At 37.3% G+C, this 12,904-nt stretch overlaps 1 protein-coding gene across 1 annotated transcript in view; it reads right to left on the reverse strand.

Annotated features, from left to right (window-relative positions):
• Window positions 1–937: 937 nt before the first annotated feature.
• Window positions 938–12,904, reverse strand: part of ZNF644 (zinc finger protein 644) — a 123,927-nt gene continuing 111,960 nt past the window's right edge. The window contains exon 9 of the transcript XR_009399531.1: window positions 938–1,705. The gene's annotated coding sequence lies outside the window, so the exon portion shown is untranslated. The remainder of the gene's footprint in view (window positions 1,706–12,904) is intronic.

A 12,904-nucleotide genomic window follows, 5' to 3' on the forward strand; every position in this document is an offset into this window, starting at 1 on the left:
ATACCTACAGCACACCATCAGGCTTACAACTGTGTTAGCTTTCTTTCTGATTGTGCAGAGCCTCAAGGTCAGCCAGAGGTGATAGGGCCTTCTTGAATATGCACATAATGCTATACATGTGTGTGGCCTTCTAGATTTCCATGTAGAGAGTTTTTCTAAGCCCTTAACGACACTTCATTCCCCAGTCTTTTCTCCCAAGCTTTTTCATCAAGATAGTGTTTGCCCCAACTGTTATTCCTCCTTGCAGCAGTAACTAAAATGTCCTCCTGTAAATATATATATTTTTAAAAGATTTTATTTATTTATTTATTTGAAAGAGACAGTGAGAGAGCACGAGAGGAGAGAGGGTCAGAGGGAGAAGCAGACTCCCCATGGAGCAGGGAGCCCGAAGCCGGACTCGATCCCTATACTCTGGGATCATGACCTGAGCCGAAGGCAGTCGCTTAACCAACTGAGCCACCCCAGGCACCCTCCCTGTAATTATTTCAACAAACACCATCAAAACTGAGTTTTGAGTCAGGTAATATAGATAAAGCCACTAGACAGTTCAAATTATGACAATTCGTTGTGAACAGAGTCCAGTCTGCTCCCCAAGGTACCTAGAATGTGGGCTGTTATTTTCAGGCTGCAGCTAAACTGCAGTTAGAAAAGGCAATACTATTTCCACCCAGCTTTTTCTTGAGACACTTATTCTTGGAATGAGTGATAGTGAGGACAGTCACCATTCTGGGAGAATGCCCAGGGCTACATGATTATGTTCAAGAAAAAGCCCAGCTAAAGTCCAAGCTGACAGCTAGTAGTAACCACTAGTCATATGAATTAGTGAGTTTTTGGCACATTTGCCATTGAGCAGCCCTAGTTAACAGTAACTAGGAGAGGACTGAGTATTCCCCTACTTAGCCCTGCTCAAACTGCAGTTTCAAGGCTAAAAACAATGTTATGGTTTTATCATTTATTCAGTATAAAAATTGTATATATTTAAGGTGTACAACTTGGTGTTTTGACATACATACACATAGTGACATGATTATTAGAGTCAAGTGAATTAACATACCCATGTCTACATATAGTTACTTTTTTTGTGGTCAGAGCACCTGAAATCTACATTCTGAGCAAATTTCCAGTATTCACTACAGTATTAAGAGCTATAGTTATCTCCTTGTACATTAGCTTTCCAGACTTACTGATCCTATGGGACTGCAATTTCATACCCTTTGACCAACATCTCCCCATTTTCCCCTCTTGGTAAAGACCATTCTACTTTCTACTTCTATGTATCCAACCTTTTTTAGGATCCACATATAATAAGGTTATGCAGTAGTTTTCTTTCTGTGTCTGGCTTATTTCACTTGGCATAACGTCCTCCAGGTTCATCCATGTTGTTGCAGATGGCAGGATCTCCTTTTTAAGGTTAGATGATATTCCATTATATATACATATACATACAGTATTTTATAAACATATACAAATGTATATATTAATATATATCATACATATTAAGATCTGTTAAAAAACACAGAAAGCTGGTCTCAAATGACCCAGAAATAATGGATGAGAAGTGGCAAGAATAACACGCTGGTGGTTCTCTTCAGAGTCCACATCCTACTTCTGGCCAGGGGTGGGCCAGGGCAAAGCTGGCACAACCAGGCCCGAATGCTTGCTTGAAGACCCCCATTCACTCTCCTGCTATAGGATGGTGGAGGACCTGTGAACAGCAACACAGGTCAAAGTTACATTGTGGGTGGGAGACTCCAAAGCTGAGGAAGTTTTGCATGGTCACTGCAGAAAGACTGGCTAATACTCACCAGCATGTGACAGTTGTTGATCTTTTCTAAAGTTACCGTCCTCCAGATTCTTAAAAATGAAAAACACTGTTTGGTGTTACATTCCTTTGGAGCTAATAAAAAATGTCTGCTTAACTAGCTTGCAATCCTTGCAAACATGTAGTTTTCTCAAACCTTCCCCAAGTAAATGGAGAGTATTTTGGATTAAAAGTCCATATATTTGAGGCTAAAGAGTTGACTACAGCATTTAAAAACTTTTTTTCTGGATTGTTTTTCTAATTCCCTACTATTAGAAGCCATGGATAGTTCAATGTGCTTTTTCATGTATTTTATAAATTTACCTTGTTTCCAATAGTTCATAGTTAATTATAAAGTTGAACCACACCCATGACCATTTCTGTAGGTCAAAAATGGTTGAATATCAGCTATTTCACATGGTTCCACCTAATTATACTGTGAATAAGAATTAGATAAATGGATCAGCACTTGGTAGAAACACCCAATTTACTTCTGTATTTCTACTTACCTTCTGATGCTTTCACCCTGGTCCACCCCAACTTAGTATTTATCAAGATTTCCCTCATCTTTTCTTTATCCCATGAAACTTATTTCAATTTCTCCCAAAATACAACTTATAAATAATAGTTTCAGAAATGTCATGCTACTACTAATTTTTTTTCTTAATATCAGAGGAGAATAAAAATGTAATGTTAAGGCAAATGATCAGGAAGACTTCTGTATGTTATTTCATCTCTTCCTTGGGCACAGATTGTGATGTTGTATTAGTGTGACTTCATATATTGACTAGAGTTTGCTTTCCTCTTCATCCTTCTTCCCATCCTCTTCTACTCTTATCAGTGACATGTTATGTCAGCCCTTTCAGAACCAGCCAATGAACTGGATTCATTAGCCAACAGCAATGCAGAATAGCTCTGCTAACTCACAGTAATTAAGTAATTAATTGTTACTGTCGGGCAAGAATTCAGTGAAAAAGTAAATCTGGAGAATGACCTTAGATGTGTGGTATATAAAACTCATTGACTTACTGAGGTATTCATCAACTATGATTATTATTTACATTAAACAATTAGCCAAAAAAAGAAAACAACCAATCTAACAACAAAAATTTTATTAGGGCCATGGTGATGACCTATTTGAGTTTAAATTCTCTTCCAGTGATAAGAGAAAATAAAAATTTCATGTAATATAAATATGTGTGAGCATTTCTACACCCTGCCCAGCTTAAGTCAAATACTAATGGACTGGTCGTAATTCATTTTGACAGATTCCACAATGGCTCACCACAGAAAGCACCTATCACCTACTTATTGAATAAATACATATTAATTATTGGCAGGGGCTCTGAGACTGGACAGTTGACATTTCATGTTACCAGTGTTATTCAGGATTATGTAATGGGGAGGATATCCATGTGAAAGTTCACTGTAAATAGCAACATAAGTGTTATCCTGAATACTATCAGTTCAGAATGAATATTAACCATGCCATGATTGGAATGACTGTGTTCTAAGAATCCATTTGCTTTCTCTCTGAAGGTTCAGGAGGATTTTTGCTAAATGGTTTTATCTTTTAAATACAAAAAGCAGGAATTCTTAAGTAAATGTTAAAGCAACTAGATTTTCCAATTCCTACCCAAGATTTGTTTTATGGTCAGGAACCCAAGGCATTTGGGAATTCTGGCACTGGGGAAGTTAATGCCATTCTGTTTTACAAAAAGTCTTTCACAGAGAGACTTAAGATACGAGATAAAATTTATGCTGGGGTTATAAAGATATGTGAAGGTCTGAGAATGAAGTAAAGAGGTAGTGGCCATAAACTGTTATGTTAATAGAATGGCTCTACTGTTTCCAAAAATAAGCAAATTGAGAAATTCTTGAACTGCAATGAAATGTGTTTCTAGCCAGGTTTTAAATGAAAAGTAAACACTGTTTCTCAGTGCATTAACAGTCTTTTTAACACCAAAAATAATAAAATCCACCAAAAATACTATAAACATGCCTCCAAATGATTTTTTCTATTCTGAAGGTTGTGCTTACTGCTTTTAAGAACCAGTTCTGTTGACCTATAAGCATTTTGTTTGCTGTTTATGGCAGTGAGAACATACACAGGACTGGGTGATATTACTACAAAGACCAGTACCATGGGGAAATCTTCTGTTACATAATACAGTCTTCAGTAGGATTTAAAAATCACAGCTTTCAGTTGGAGAAGCCAGGTGTTTGTTAGGCATGCCTTTTGTATTTCATTTGCCACAAGGTGGGAGTAAGAAGTTCTACTTCATAATGACAATGGTGGCTGTCACTGAATGACACAAAGTGAGGTTTCTGAACTTTGGTGTTTTACTGTATACCTGACATAGGACCACTCATGTGCAAGAGGCAACTGTGTACCTCTTCCCAACTTTGCTTCAGTGATATCATTTTGGTAGCTTGCAACTGCATGGCGGGGGTTATTTACATCACAGAAATTGGCCAATGTCAAAAATCAGACACCTGCTTACCAACCCCACTTCCACTCCTCCACCCCCAAAACCGCACACTCCTTGCCTGGAAAACCAGATAGTAGAACACTTACCAGCACACTACTGCACAGAACTAAATCTTGAACATATTCTTACACAAACTCTATTAATTTTACAGATACAAGAGAATATGGCTTTTAACAGGCTGTTTGAATGAGGTTGAAAATTTTCAATCTAAAATGCTATCGATATCTTCCTGGGTCTATACTAGCAAAAACAGACAGTTCAATCTTGGTCAGGCATCCTAGTTCTCAGAATTCCAGTTCCCAGGTCCAAGCCCTCATTGTAATGTACCTGGCATTCATCTAATACCCTAGAGTTCTCAGAGCCTCTAAGAACAGCCTGAATCTTCTGGAAGTCAAACGCCATTTGATGAAAAACACTGACAGTGTGATAAAAATATTCCATTGATGCCAAATGTTTGTTTGAAAATTTTATCCAGGAAACGGCTGTTCCCTTTTATGTATAACTGTATACATAAATCATAGATGCCAATGAGAATCGGACTCAATTCAAAACTATGTCAACTGACAACGCTAAAAATGAAGACTTCTTTGCTTTCCAAAAGCAGTTAGAACATTTCCAAAGAGCTTAATTAACTCAGTGCTGTCAATATGTCGATCTGTACAAGTCTTTTTTTTAATAAAGAAAAAAAAACTTAAAAAAAAGATTTTGACAGAGCGCACGGCATGCACGCACAAGCAGGGGGAACAACAGGCAGAGGGAGAGGGAGAAGCAGGCTCCCTGCTGAGCAAAGATTCCCAGATGTGGGACTTGATCCCAGAACCCTGGGATCATGACCTGGGCTGAAGGCAATTGCTTAACCAACTGAGCCACCCAGGCACACCCCACCCCATTTTTGTGGGTATGTATTTCCACGTTTCTCTCTCATGTTATTATTATTATTATTTTTAAGATTTTATTTATTTGACGGACAGAGATCACAAGAAGGCAGAGAGGCAAACAGAGAGAGAGGGGGAAGCAGACTCCCTGCTCAGCATGGAGCCTGATGCGATGTGGGGCTTGATCCCAGGACCCTGGGACCATGACCTGAGCAGAGGGTAGAGGCTTTAACCCACTGAGCCAAAGAGGTGCCCCTCTCTCTCGTGTTATTAGGTGTTTGGGCTAATTACTCCCCAACTCAAAGACATTCTAATTCTTGTGTAATTATTCACATCTCTTATTGCAGGGCTACCTATGTATGTCACAGACAGACTAAAGTATCTTGATTGATAGTAATGACTTTTTAAAAGACTTCCATAGAATAAAATTCTCTCAGGAATGCACTTCAATTCACAATATTCTTTCTCATTCTTTGCCCAAATCCTTCACACTAAAGAGTATGCCCATTTCTTACTGTTTGAACTCAGGGGAGAAAGAATAGCTGGTCCACATCTTCCATATAATGGCCTTTAATAATCAGGTAGAACTTACATTCAAGACAGAAGCTTAGGATCTGGTATTAGACTGGCTGAACAGGCTTGATTCTTAAAAAATATTAAAACTGCTATTATCCAGCCTATTGCTTTTATTTTTAAATGAGTTTATAAATTAAGATTTCTTCTCCCTATTCTAATCTCAGCAGTTTTACAGGTTAGCAGGTCTACCTGACTGGACATCTGACAATCTCAACATTATGATGCTCTCTTGCAATCTTCATTTGCTTCACTACCCTTCATGATAGTGACTCCACTATCATCTGTCTCCATAATTATTCAGGTCTATTCTTGAAACTTGAGAAAATGTTATCATGACCTGAGCCAAAGGCAGATGCTTAATCAATTGAACCAACCAGGTGCCCCAATTAACTGGAATTTTAAAAAAAAGAAACAAAAAAAACCCAAAAAATTTTTAAAAGTTTAAACTGATGGAAGAAATATTCATAAATGCTAATTTTCATATAAAGTGTTAATTAGAAAGTAGAGTGAAGGGTACCTGGGTGGTGCAGTTAAACTACCGACTCTTGGTTTCAGCTCAGGTCATGATCTCAGGGTCATGGGTTCAGGCTTACATCAGACTCTACATGTACCAAAGATGTACTAAAAGGAAAAAATACTTTTCATTTAGACAGATCATACTGTTCCTTCAGAAGTGTAAGATACTTCTAAAGTAATACAGAGTAAAAGAAGCCCAGTAGAGCCTGTCTTAGAGACAGGAAATACTGGATATGATTGCCTTTACTCTGGAACATGCCTGAAATCACAGTTTAAGGTATAAACTAAAACATCAGCACTCCAGAGACATTTCTCTTGAGTAAAGCTCATCTGAAGGTTGTGATAGAGAACAGAAACTAATTTTTGGAACTATGCCCACACTCTTCTGTTTGGAAAGTCAGACTGTCTAGTTACAAACAGTTTAGTTCTCTTTTACTTCTGTATTTTAATCACATAAAGAATGAATTTTTAAATTTAAAGCACATCCAATTTGCTTCTCAACTGAAGCTGAAATTTATAATATTTCTTGAAATTGTGACTGTGACAATGAAAACAAGACCAGTAAATGTTTACGGGCCCCCCCAGAAGACTGTCATAATAATATCCACAACACAATTTATAGAATATAAAATTAGGGTCATAGTCAGCCTTTGTTATGAGAAGAGGATGTGCTCATGTTTAAGCAAATTTGGTGCATCCCACTGGGTTATGTCATTCAGTGAGATGTGCTCCCTGAGTCAGGGGCCAGATGGCGGATGCAGAAGTCTTTTGCTAGAATACATCTCTATAGAGGATGATGTCGCATTGGACTTGGTGACCAGGCTGACACTGAATGCAACTCAGTCACGGTATTTAAATCACATTAAGACTCTCTTTTATTTATGGCTCTCCTTGTGATTTTGTTTGGCTTTATGTCTAACTGTTAGCCTCCATGTGGCAATATGACAGGCTTATCAGTTCTGCCTTTTCTTTGCCAAAATGAACTGTGCAACTCTTTCTGAAGTACAGAGGTTCTGGAAAAAAAAGTTTTGTTATATAAACTTATTCTAATTAAGCATAAATTTAATTATAAAAGGATACTTATTCAATATGTTTTTTCATATTCTTGATCCTATTCAGTCTATTTTATTAGCGTTAGCACAGACACCTGCTGTTGTAATTACAGAATTTTAGAGGCAGAAGGACAAGAGATCATATTGGCCACTTCCTACCAATAGAGAAACTAAAGTCAATATGAATTCAGTCTTATGTTTGACTAAAGTAAGGTACAACCCAGACCTAAAAATCAAGTTACAATACTTGCTTTAGTATTCTTTCCACTACTTCCAACTTCCTCCCCCAATAGCCACTAAACTTCAAAATGCTTTTATCAACATCATCCCCGTCCTTGTCCACCTCATCCTCCTCATCATTTTCACCATCATCAACTGACCATAGTGAGAAATACTACCCACTTTCCTTTTTTTTTTTTTTTTTTAAACCATGGATAAAGGTGTCCTATCTGTGAAATTTTCTTCTTTCTTATGATCAGGGGAAAAAAGTTGTATTTATTCAATTAAAAAAAGTCAACTAAAGTTGTATTTGTCATTTGGGTATTTCTGACAGTACCAGAGAAAGCAGTAATGTGAAAATTGGTGGCAAGGACAGAGCAAACAGAGGTACTGAATCAGAAGTCCTCTTCCCTCCTGTATGAATTTTAACACCATTTTGTTTTTTTCCTGGAACCCTCCCTAAATCCACATAAAGAAACAAAGACTTTCGTTCTTTTTCCCTGAGGTTTGGCTCTTTGCATACCCACTGGGTTGAGTCTGAAACTGCTCTAAACTGAAATCTGAGTCCTAATACTCTCTAGTGCTAGTTCTACTCTCTGATTTCTACTTGCAGAAAGACTCTGATTGCTCAGCCTTGTCAAACCTCTCATGTTCTCTACAGCTCTTGCTCAATACATAATCCCTCTGGAGTATGGCATACTATAAATATGATTTAGTCCTCATGGCACATTATTGGCATTAACCTGAAGGACTTGCTGTAAGGATTAGTGTTTACACTGAACACACATAAAAGAACTTTTCCAGCAGCAGGAAGTGGCAACATCCAACACAGGTACAACTGGATACATCACAGCAAAACCCTGGGTTTTTAGATTGTTAAATTTATATTCCTCATCTTCACAATCCTTGATAATATTGCTTTTCTTTAAACCATCTATATGAAAATAGTTTATTCACGAGAAGTAATTAGATCCAAGTCCTAAGGCAGATAGATGTCTAATAAAAGGGACCAACTCATCCAAAAGCATATAGGATTTCAAACTCTTAAGCTAAATCTCTATCAAATTAAATATATTTTTTAGAACTGAAGAGATAACTGGCTCAAATATCAGTCTTAAAGGGCCAATGGAATTTGTTCATCAAGTTTAGGCTGGTTTGGCAAAATTATTCAGCTTTATGTTTTCTGAGAAATAAAACCTCCACAATGAAAAGTAATCACTTGGGTAATGTTTAGAACTTCATTGTGCCATGGTTGTTTATAGGTCAACTCTTTTATATTCTCTTTTAGTGGTTTCATATTAGCAAACAGATTAGACCATTCACTGTGAGTAAAATTTTAACATTTTTGCAAGCTGAATATAATTAAAACATGTGGCTACGGGAAGGCAGAATTATATACTATTATATACACTTCAATGGGGTAGACAGGGTGGGTGTGAGGGACAACAACATAGCTAGGAAAAGCTTGATTGCTCTTTACAGTGAGAGATTTAAAATATATAAAGATTAACTTCCAAAAAGGAACCAAAAAAAAACACCCACTCTTCTTCAGGATGGTGGTTGACTCTACAACCTCTTTCAACCAGAAAACAAAAAAGCCAATCATAGAAATCCCTTCTCTTTGCCAGCAGTTGTTTAGGAAAGGGCACATGCCCCTGCCAATGAGAATAAGGTTAGTCAGCTAGAATGATGTTAGGCAGCTAGCTGATGTTTTCTTGTTCTTAAAACTTAAAAACTGATTTTGAGGATTTACTACCTGAAATTTTCTATATCAGTAGTTACTTTAAAAATATATTAAATGTTTAACTGAATTTCTCTCTTCCTAAAGATGATAAAAATAAAGAAGTGACAAATTAATAATGGATTAATTGAGTAAGAAGTTTTCTAGAAATATTAGATTAGGGTTTAAAGATAACTCTCCAATTGATGCGTTTAAAATCATGTTATTAGTTTTTTTTCCCTACTCTTTGATAAATAGTGCAAAGTCTCTGATTTTTTTTTTTTTTTTTTTAATGCCATCTATTGACACCACAGATTCCAAAGCAACAACTGCAGAGGGCAATTCAGACAAAAAAACCCTGTTTATTATTAATCTGATTCAGCTCAGGGATTTTTTTTTTTCTTAACTAGAGATCAGGATCAGAAAAGTCTTTCCTATAAAACTTCTTTACCCTGGACCCTAATCTGGCCCCTATTTGGCACACTATGAAATGAGCTTCTACCAAACAGAGAGGCAGCCTCGAACCCCTTACCAATGAACTGACAGGAGAAGTAAGAGGGAAATGCAAAGCACAAGGAAACCAAAAAGACTAAAAAGTCTAAAGGTTACATGGGAGAAAAAGAGGCCTTCGCTTAGAAGAAATCATTTTTTTTTTAAAGATTTTATTTATTTGACAGACAGAGATCACAAGTAGGCAGAGAGAGAGAGAGAGAGAGAGAGGAGGAAGCAGGCTCCCTGCTGAGCGGAGAGCCCTATGTGGGGCTCTATCCCAGGACCCTGAGATCATGACCTGAGCCGAAAGCAGAGGCTTTAAACCACTGAGCCACCTAGGAGCCCCGAAGAAATCATTTTTAATTAAAGATTTTTATTTGACAGAGAGAGTGAGGGAGCACAAGTAGGCGGAGGGGCAAAGGGAAAGCAGCAGACTCCCCACTGAGCAGAGAGCTGGATGGGGAAGTTCAATCCCAAGGATCCTGAGATCATGACCTGAGTTGTAGGCAGATGCTTAACTAACAGGCACCTGGGTGCCCCAAAAGAAATCACTTTTAACCTTCAGGTTACATGAAAAGCTCCACCGTACAACACCATGGCTTTGCAAGCAGAAACTGTTACACTACTGCTCCTGAGGAATGACGATTGGGGTAGCGTATACTCACTCTTGGAACCTGGAGTGTGCTGCTAATGTGTCTGAGAAATGAGATTTAGAACACGTCGCTTTGGGCTAGTATAGGCTCTGATGACAGACTGCCTGGATTTTAATTCCAGTTTCACTATTTGCCAATGGGTAGCTAGGAAAATAAGTTCTTCATGTCTTTTTCTCATTGTAAAAATTGGTATTTTTTTACTTCATTTAATTGTTATGAGAATAAAATAAGATTATTATATATAAAGTATTTGGAACAATGCCTGGCACGTCGCAAGTGCTTAATAAAATGTTATTTACTGTTATCTGTTATCATGATCATTATATACAAAGCTTTGACAGAAGTTTTGCTTTAAGAAGGAAAAATAGCAATGGATGGTAGCTGGAGAGGATAGAGGAGGCCAAAAGTCTTTACTAAAAACAATTTTTTTAATATGGGAGAAAAGCTAAGTGTGGAGAGCTGGGTTAGCTGGGGTTGAGATTTTCTCAACAGAGTACACAAAGTGACAGAGGCACAAGGGATAAGCGATTACAACAGCGTGGTCTTGATGAAGGACTAATGGATATAATTTCCATAAGGGAGCAAGGGAGAGTAAGGAGGCTTGAAGAGGCTAAGTCAATAAAAAATGATATTAAGGTCACTGGACTGTAGGCCCTGGTGGGGTTCAAGAAATACTGAAATCAGGGTATAACAGAAAGTAAAATTGGAATGCGAGAAATGGTAATTCAGAATAGGAATACTAGAACCGAGAAAAAAGATGGTGCTGTAATTATAAATACACATAAGGTTCAGGACATCATTATCAGAGAACTGAAATAGAGTGAAGGATAAATTTGCTAGAAAAATCTTATCATCGTGTATGCCTTACAACGGCATAGAGGCCCTATATGACCCAGCTCTGTTATTTCTCTGACTTTACCTCCTCCCTTGTCCCTGGCTTTTTGCTCCAGCCACTATGAAGGTCTTGCTATTCCTTCAGCACACCAGACATGCTCCGCTTGCAGAATCTGCACTTGTTCCTTCAGCCCATTATACTTCTCCCCAAGATAATTATGTAACTAACTCCCTCACCTTCTTTGGCAGCTTTCTCTAATGTTACGTTCTCACAGACACTGAAATCTTCAAGATTTAGAACATAGATAGTGTTGCAGAGACAGACCAGGCGCTAAAAATCTTTGAGGCTGTGGTGTCCGGGGGAACCACTGGATGGCTACAATGGGCCTGAGGAGTGAGCCATCTGATAGGACAAGCTTCAAAACTGAGAGTTTTAGGGAGGACAGACGGAGGAGTCCAGAAAAGGCAATGAAGAACAAATAGGATCAGACCTTTCTTTCCTTTGAAAAGTTAAATAAAATATGGAATTTATTAAGGATACTGGTAGATCTTACATAAAGTTAGCCCTAACTGAATTCATTTACCATTAACTGTACACACTACATTTTAATGCATGTGTTTTTAGGCAATTCAGAGGATCATCCAGAAAATGGGTCATGAAAATAAAGTAAAATTTACTGTTGTGCCTGTATTACCATTTAGAACCCTGTGATTATAGCAGTAATTATGTGAGGAATTAACTTCCTTTTAAACTGTGTGGGTCCCAAACCACACATTAGACTACCTACGCTACTAGAGTTCCCAATCATCAATTCAAACAGTCACGTTAGCTTCAGACTTAAGGACATTTGCCTCCTATGTCAAAACAGGAAACAGAGCAGTAGCAGATATCTAACAGTGAAAATAGACCTTTAAAGTTATATATAAGAGAATATAAGTCTCTCCATCTTCTCAGTGAATGGCCTTAAGTCCTTATTGTATTGGCCTTCTGGGTGAGGTCTCATAAGCTTTATCTATAATATTTGGAACTCAAAGGGCTTAACTATACTATGTAAAATGATAGCAGGAGTCTTGGTAAACCACATTCACACATTTTTCACCCTTGGTAAATGTTTTGGTTCTGAAATGGCATCAAAATACAAGTTTCAAATCAGTAGCTTGGTTACTTTGAAGAGAGAAAAATGGGCAACAATAAATGTCACCTGAAAACAAAAAACTGAAAAGCAAAATATTTAAATCACAAGGTAAATAATTTACTCATTTTAATCATCTGCTGAGGCGACTGGCTGGTTTAGTTGGTAGAGCATGCAACTCAATCTCGGGGGGGCTTTTGGGTTCATGTTATATGCTGGGTATAGAGATTACTTAAAAAAATAAAATCTTAAAAAAGAAATCTGTACTTTAGACTAACTTCCAAAAAAATAAAATACATTTCTTATTTTGTTCTATGCATCTTTATAAAATATGTATCTAGTGACTGCAGTGAGTAGGAAGCACTCTTCTGATAATTCTGAAAGGACTGACTTATACGTAGAAAAAAAAAAGAGTTGAGGCAGATAAAAAGAACATTGTTTTGAACATAAATACCATGTGCTGTAACATGATTTCATAATGGTTTAAGAAAATAATATACTACTCCAATTATATGAACTTTTCTCCTATTAATAAAAAAAA

Source organism: Mustela nigripes, chromosome 14 (assembly GCF_022355385.1).
Source record: "Mustela nigripes isolate SB6536 chromosome 14, MUSNIG.SB6536, whole genome shotgun sequence".
Classification (NCBI taxonomy): domain Eukaryota; kingdom Metazoa; phylum Chordata; class Mammalia; order Carnivora; family Mustelidae; genus Mustela; species Mustela nigripes.